The sequence below is a fragment of the Schistocerca americana genome, chromosome 7, assembly GCF_021461395.2.
Source record: "Schistocerca americana isolate TAMUIC-IGC-003095 chromosome 7, iqSchAmer2.1, whole genome shotgun sequence".
Classification (NCBI taxonomy): Eukaryota; Metazoa; Arthropoda; class Insecta; order Orthoptera; family Acrididae; genus Schistocerca; species Schistocerca americana.
The window spans coordinates 366859002-366867388 of record NC_060125.1 but is presented as its reverse complement, the minus strand read 5'-3'; the positions used below and the strand labels follow the sequence as shown (position 1 = coordinate 366867388).

The 8387-nt window shown below is 42.6% G+C and overlaps 1 non-coding gene across 1 annotated transcript; it reads right to left on the bottom strand.

Annotated features, from left to right (window-relative positions):
* Positions 1–5970: 5970 nt before the first annotated feature.
* On the bottom strand, positions 5971–6045 carry Trnap-cgg. The gene has a single exon. It is a non-coding gene; the product is annotated as a tRNA-Pro (tRNA).
* Positions 6046–8387: the final 2342 nt, after the last annotated feature.

The following is an 8387-nucleotide window of genomic DNA, read 5'->3' as shown; positions in this document are numbered from 1 at the left end:
GTTCTAGAAGAGTGGGCATGACTTTTCCTACCCCTGGTTGAGTGCAGAAATTTTTTGGTTTTCGCAAAGATCTATGGCGCCATTCCTTGTCCCATCTTTCCGCCTCATGGCGCTCCCAGGTTTCATCTCCTGTGACGATTCTGTCCAGAAATCCAGTGTCTTCGACCTGGAAAAGACGCAAAAATTCCTCACAGGCATCGACGTGATTTCTCAGTCCAGCAGTCAGCTGAAATGGCACCCACCTTGCGGACACTTACTGAATCGCGGCACGCAATGGACAGTAGTGTGTGCTTAACTAACACTAATAACCAAAACAAATTGCTATTTAGTTTACAGTAAAACGCCCATTCTTCTTCACAAGCGCTTGCACTGCAGCAATGTTTTCCTTCGTCATTGCTCGGTGTGCCTGGCCAGTGAGCGCATGCCCCTTATAAGCTTTCTGCAGTATTTGCACAAGTGTTGCGAGATATACACGAATCAGCGTACTGTGCTTTCATCCTGCGATGTCTGTCCACAGGTTTAACAACTGAAAAAATATATGACAGATCGCCACTCGAACGTGGTGCGAGTTGTCAAAGGGACGTCAAACTTTGCAGAGACACAGCTTCCTTTCCTGTGATGCTACAACATGCTGCCAACTGTCGAATCACAAGGATAACTCCTACCAACTGACAAATCGATAGTACTGCTTATGAGAACTTTATTGCACTTCAATCACATTCGCATAATAAAAAAATGTTAACAAGTCCATCCAATGTTTCCCCAATGCAGCATGCTTAGTGTGAGTGGAGACTTTACACTTGGTTGACATGCAATGCGTTTTGTGTACGTCTTGCTAATTTTAGTTCTTTGGACACGATACATTATCAGACTCGGGGAATCTGTTGTATCAGAAATGACAATTTTAGAATCTTGCAACCTCTTGGATTAATTTTTACGAACGTCTATTCCGAAGGATACGAAAAAAATACCCATACTTCTCGGTATAGAGTATTTTCCACTTGATATACTTGTTAATCGATATTTGTTCAATTCAAACTTTTACTCATGCCAGTTTTTTACAGCAGGTATCGTTTGTTGCATTTTCGTTACTTACCCAAAGTTTTGCCCTCGGAACTCAATTAAACACATTCAACAGTTGAACGCACTAGCACCAACAGGTCAATAATTGAAACGAGCCGTGTGTGTTCGAACTACGAATGAGTGGAAGAAAACATTTGCGACAGTTCGCCAACGTTGGAAACGTTTCGACAGCAGCTCATTCACATGGAATATCCTTGTTTTCACGATTCTAGTTAGTTGCTAGTATTTGTATTGTTGCTAAAATATTTTAAGTCCAAGAATTACCGAATCAAAAGACATAATGAATCTTACCGAAAGTGAAACATGGCAGTATTTGGACAGCTGGGTAATAAGGTACAAAGTCGGTTTCAAAAATATGAAGTCTTTGGGAAATACTTCAAACATGAGAAAAAATTTAAGAAAAATTATAACTTAGCAAGATAATGAGACAGTGAATAGAGTGTTACATACTTGTTAGTATAAATAGATGACAATACGAACAGAAGAAGGGCGGAAAAGATGTAAATAGCTTTAAGATAATCAAGTTTCAAAAATTACAGTATTTAAAAGCTGTACTTGGAAATCTTAGCAATACGATCTACGACAATGAGCTTGATTAGTAGGAAGAATTCACGTTAGTACTTTTAACGAATTAAGGAATTCTACGATAAATGGGCACATTTTACACTACATTCCCAAGAACAGTAACTAATCTACAACGAAAAATAAAAAATAATTTAATTTAATGCTTCCATTTTTCTGTTTAAAAACGTGAAAAATCAACTGTCATCTCTCTCTATAACACAGGCCAACATTTATTTCTGTGATGTGATATTTGGATCTGATATCGATGAATTTGGAGCCTTGAGTTCAAATATAACATTCAATTTTGCTTAGAAGCTCAAATTTCTAAGATACGACATTTTATTGAAATGTATGTTAGTTTTAAGTTAAATCCCTATATCAAATAAAAAACTAAAAACGGAATTTTTATATTACTTCTTAAAAATGTTATTATATACTAAAATGAAGCAAAAGGTCATCGATGAAACCGACTAATCTCTGAACACTTCGGAAGCCTCTTTACTGTGACATTCTTGAGTGTAGTTTGCAACATCGGCTATGTGAACTCCAGCCGTAGACTGCCAACATGTACATATCCCATGATTCTTTTCAGCAGCACCGTAGTTTTTTGTTATTATTATTATTGGCTTTCGTTATGTACCATTCAGCCATCCAAAGACAGGAAATGTTACATTACAGTTGGTATCGACAGTTTATGGTAGACGTTATTAAAGACGTACACTGATACGATGTAAAATAGGATTAACAAAGGACTGATTCGATGTACCCCAATGGTTTTGATGACCTTGTGAAATCTTTCGCCCTGTTCGTCAATCATGTCTCCTAAATTTTCAGAAAAATTCAAAAGATTCTTTTGACCGGTTGAGATCTCTCGTAAGGTCACTTAACCTGGTTGAAACTGTGAGGAATTGATGATATCCCCTCATCATCACTATCACATTCAGTAGTGTCAGAAGACAACACTCGTTCCCCACAGAGATCTGGCAGCTGCTGAAACGTTGGGTTCTCTTCTTCCTGGCAGTGAGGGACCGCGAGTCTTGCACAGACCACTTCAGGATAAGTCTACTTGCTACGGTTATTTCTACTGATTTCAGCAATTTTTACAGGGCAGATACATGCAGCCGAAGTGGTTTTTGGATTCTCTCCAAATCATCGAAACGCCGAATTTCAGACTTTCTTTTGCCGGTTAGTCCACTGTCGTAAATGCTCAGCACAGATTTTACACACCTTGTGCGGTGCCCAGGTTTTATCCAGATCACCGACCTTAACATCATAATGTCGAGGATAACTTCTCTATAGAAATTCACTACCAGTTTTTCTGTTTTCTTTCAACATGTTTTATCACGCAAAAGACAGTTGGACAAAATATGGAAACACCTCGAGAAATACGTCTTTGAACATAAATGGAGATGCTAGGCAAGCCTGCAGATGGCGCTGTCGTATCTGACCACGAATGGCGCCTATGCATTGCCTTCAAAAACGTTGCAGTTGTCAAACGTGGTCAGAACAGTGTTCCGTAGTTGTGAGTGCATTATGTCGGGCGAGAGGAATTCGTGGGCAAAATGACGGTGTTCGCATGTTGCTGAAGTGAGGTCCTATCGAAGGTTTATACCGCATCATCCACCAAGTCTAACGCGGACGAAACTGTGTGTTAAGCGAGCGTGACGAACAGTCGTCGAAGAGGAATTTGGCGCAAAATAAGAGCAAGACAGCTGGAAAAGTTACTGCGGGATTGAATGTCGCACTCGCGCTGTGTCACAACTAACACAACACCAAGAGAGGTCCATAAGCTAGGAATTGGAGGGTGAGCTGGCATTCCAAACGCACAAATCAGTGATGAAAATGCTCGTAACAGGAAAACGTGGTGCCGAGACCATAAAACCTAGACTATGGAGCAACGGAACACAATAAAGACATTAGGTCAGTTGAATCTTGTTTCACAAGTTTCCAAATTCTGGCCGAATTTACGTCTGGCGCACGCCGTCCAGAGCTCACGATGGAGACAGCTTGCAGTCAAGAGTGAAACGTGGGCAGGTTTCGATGGTGATTCGGGCAGCCATATCGTGGTATTCCATGCATTCCAAATTTAGTCTGCCAGGTTTCATTACTGCCAAGGATTATGTGACCGTTTTGACTGATTACGTTCGTCGCATCGTACAGTATTTGTTCCCCAATGGTGATGCTGCGTTGCAAGGCGACAGGGCCCCTGCTCATACAGCTCGCACCGTCCAGGAGTTGGCCGCGCCGGGTAGCCGCGCAGTCGTGGCGCCTTGCACGGTCCGGGTGGCTCCACCGTCGGAGGTTCGAGTCCTCCCTCGGCCTTGAGTGTGTGTGTTGTCCTTCGTGTAAGTTAGTTTCAGTTAGATCAAGTAGTGCGTAAGTTTAGGGACCGATGACCTCAGCAAGTTGGTCCCATAAGACATTACCACAAATTTCCAATTTTTCCGCCCAGGACTTGTTTTGTGAGCACGAGGATGAACTGTCGCATCTTCCTTAGCCACCTCAGTCATCAGACGTCAATATTATTGAGTCTTCGTGGGGTACTTTGGACGGAAGGGTGTGTGATCGCTTTCCACCTCCTTCATCGTTTTCTGAACGGCCGGCCGCGGTGGTCTAGCGGTTCTAGGCGCGCAGTCCGGAACCGCGCGACTACTACGGTCGCAGGTTCGAATCCTGCCTGGGGCATGGATGTGTGTGATGTCCTTCGGTTAGTTAGGTTTAAGTAGTTCTAAGTTCTAGGGGACTGATGACCACAGTAGTTAAGTCCCATAGTGCTCAGAGCCATTTGAAACTTTTTTTTTTCTGAACGTGTCACTGTTCAGATTCTATTGAAAACCACACCGGATCTGAATTTATCCATTCCGAGACGACTGGAAGCTGTTTCCCTACACCGTATTAGATACGTCAGTGTGTTCTGCTTTTGGTGTTTCATATTTTGTCCACCCCCTGTGTGTAGCAAAACACATCGTCTTCTTGAACTCAGTTTATTTCTATTCAATAACACAAATACAACAATCTAAAACACAGTACGTTTTAGCTTCACTTTATAATGACCCTTCCTTAAACACATATGTCATGCGGTACCAACTTCACTCTAAGTGATAAGACTGGAATTCAAAAAGGAACCTCAAGCCTAGCGTAGAAGATCGCGCAAGTTACAGGGCAAATATACAGGAACTTATCCTTGTATATGTGATTTAGAATTGCCAAATGGAGTTAGAACTGCACATTTTGTGGAGGACTGCATATTACAAGAAACATTAACCTAGAAAGGTAGAGCAGATACAGAAAAACTGATTTCATATTTAGATTCAAAGCCCTCGGCAATGCTAAAACATCTTCTAAACTCCTAGGCACAAAAAATTGTTTGTGTTATAGATTTTAAACAAATGACGTGAAATATGTGAGTACTTTCTATAACAACTACGTTTAAAATTAGGCGCTTACACTAGAGTGTTTTTGAAGTAAGTGCCGTTATGAAATAAAAATAAAACAAATAGAGTTTGCTTAACAGTTTTAATTTTACATGGAAGTCTGTACTTTTTAGTATATTTTAATTCCCATATATATTCGGCATGTTTGCTTTTGTTGTGATTATTTGAAATGCCTCCTCTAATTGAGAATTCCGCCAACTGTGACATGCTAGCTTTTTCGTTTTCTTGGCGCTGAAGGTGTGAAAGTAGCTGAAATTCATCCTCAGATCAGTGAAGTATGTGGAGAAAACATTATGAGCGATGGTAAATGGGTAAGAACTTTTAAAGATGTGCGCAGTGAGGAACAAAGTGGGTTGCCTTCAGTCGTTACTGACGATCTGGTGCAGAAAGTGGACGAAAAAATGATAGAACAGACGCTTTGCGATTTCCAAGTTGTATGATTATTTTCCTCAAGTGTGAAGCAGTGTGTTTTGTGCAGTTGTCACCTGTTCAGGCGGCAAATTTTTACGAGGATGGTATTCAAAAGCTGACTACACAGTACGATTAGTGCATTCTAATATTGGTGGGAATTACGTTGAAAAGTAGATTAAAGTACAGGCTCTCATGTGAAAATAAAATTGTTAAGAAAAGTCCTTATTTCTTTAGAATTTTGCGTTTCTTCACGCACGCACCCTAGTTCCTTTCGTTTTGTTTTAAGAAGAATTTTAAGATCTATTTTGTTGAAATTGAAGACGACGGACCCATGCCGCAGTGGCAGAGAATTTGCGTTATGTCGCTATTTGTTGTTTACTGCTGCTTATGCGTGTGCTTCACTGGTATCATCAGGGTGGTCCATGGAGTTACATAAAAATATAAAGTGATTTGAAACTTCCTGGCAGATTAAAACTGTGTGCCCGACCGAGACTCGAACTCGGGACCTTTGCCTTCCGCGGGCAAGTGCTCTACCAACTGAGCTACCGAAGCACGACTCACGCTCGGTACTCACAGCTTTACTTCTGCCAGTACCTCGTCTCCTACCTTCCAAACTTTACAGAAGCTCTCCTGCGAACCTTGCAGAACTAGCACTCCTGAAAGAAAGGATATTGCGGAGACATGGCTTAGCCACAGCCTGGGGGATGTTTCCAGAATGAGATTTTCACTCTGCAGCGGAGTGTGCGCTGATATGAAACTTCCTGGCAGATTAAAGATCCCGAGTTCGAGTCTCGGTCGGGCACACAGTTTTAATCTGCCAGGAAGTTTCATATCAGCGCACACTCCGCTGCAGAGTGAAAATCTCATTCTGGATAAAGTGATTTGATCACCATTTCCATCCTTTTATTTTAGGCACGTTTTGATAATGCTCCAAATTTCATTGCAATTAACTTATATCAACCCACACCGCAGCAGACTTAAGTATTTAAATAAGACTTATATATTGAAACAAGTGCGTATATTTTCTATTGAAATAAACAATTCAAATACCTCTGTACGTATATTTTGGAAATGTTCTAAAATATTTTTAAATGGGAGAAATTTAAGTACTATTACGTAAAAGAACTTAGAAAATGTGCGATTGCAGCATAGATCAGTGCTAGTTTTAGCACAATTTACTTTTAGGTTCTTTGTGTTACGATCATTATTGTTCTGGCGATCATGCTCACACTGTAAAATTACTTTTGTTTTTCACCAACTGTTAATAGTCAGATGGAATCTTGCATTAACTTCACTCCCCTTTCCGCCGTATCCTATGTCACCTCTGGTTGTTCGTAGCTTCTTTGGCACTAAGCTAGGAAGTGTTTGCACCCGAAGAAATAGGAACCTTATTTAAGAAACGGAAACCTGTGCCTAACTTATTCAACTTGCCCTAACTCTTGAGTGAAATGAGCTCATCACTCAGCTGCAGAGCGAAAATTTAATTCCAGGAACATCCCGCAAGCTGTGTCTAACCCATGTCTCCACAGTATCCTTTCTTCCAGGAGTGGTAGTCCAGCGTTTCGCACGAGAGCTTCACTGAAGTAATAAATGAGGTACTGGCAGAAGTAAAGCTGTGAGGGGACGGAGGGCTGTCATAAACGTGCTTGGGTAGCTCAGTCGGAAGAGCATTTCGCCGCAGTATACGAGTTCGAGTCCGGAGTTCGAGTTTCGGTCCGCCACACAGTTTTAAATTGCCAGGAAGTTTCATATCAACACACACTCGGCTGCAGACTGAAAATTTCATTCTGGAGTATGATACCAGTCAAGCACTAGCATAAGCAGTGAAAAATAAAACGTAGTGACATGAAGCAATTTCTTCGCCACTGCGGCATAGGTTCCTCGTCTTCAGTTTCAACAAAATATGACTCAAAATTCTTCTCACAACAAAACGAAAAAAGCTAGGGGGGTGTACGTAAAGAAATACGAAAATCGAAAAAACAAGGACCACTAAAACGTTTATATCTAAATGTTCATCTGAAGATGAGGTTGTAATGCCAAGAAACCGGTTGTTAGTCCAAATTAGGTAGCTTACTTAAGACGAGTAAAATATCGATCGTATTCTTGTATTCTTTCGACAGCGTGTCCCCAGCCGTGCCCTCAGGTGAGCCCGCGAGAGGCAGAGCGCCGCCTCCCCAGACATGTGGCTGGTTGGCTGTTTGCGCAGCCTTGTAAAACAGCCCGCCGGCAGCCACGCTATAAAATGCACCGCCGCGCCGCGCCGCTTGGAAATATGGTTCCGCCCCCCGCGCAGCAACAATAACAGAGGGGAGCCACAGTAGACGGAGGAAGCTGCCGCCGCGGGCCGCGATTGATATGCCAGCCAATGGCGGCGGCCGGCCGCGTGACGTCACTGCCGCCGCTTCCTGCTCCTTTTTTTAAAAAGAAGGGGAGCGTCCCCGCTTCACGTAGGGGGCAGGGTAGCCGATTCTTAGACTTATTTTGCATGTCAAGACAAGGGCGGTCGCCGGGAAGGGCTGGCGCCGGACCGCCTTCCGAAAAATTTACATTTCAAACGGCGGTGCATTACAGAGTTTTGCAATGCATACTAATGCATGTTTGTACATGCGTGATTGCGCGCCCGCCGTCCCACACGGGCTATTGGAGGATTTTAAATTAACCCGTAGATCGCCGGGGTGCTGCAGTTTTGCTTATTCGCCTACCTCGTCCGGTTGCCGTAGATCAGCAAACGTGCGTTTTAAATCAGGACGAGTTGAGTACCGTTTCCGTTCGTAGCTTCCCTATCGCCAATAGCAGGAATGTGTTAGTTCGCTGTGGTAAACGGTGATCTTACGCTGAGATGACAAAAATCAGCCGGCCGCTGTGGCTGAGCGGTTCTAGGCACTTCAGTCCGGA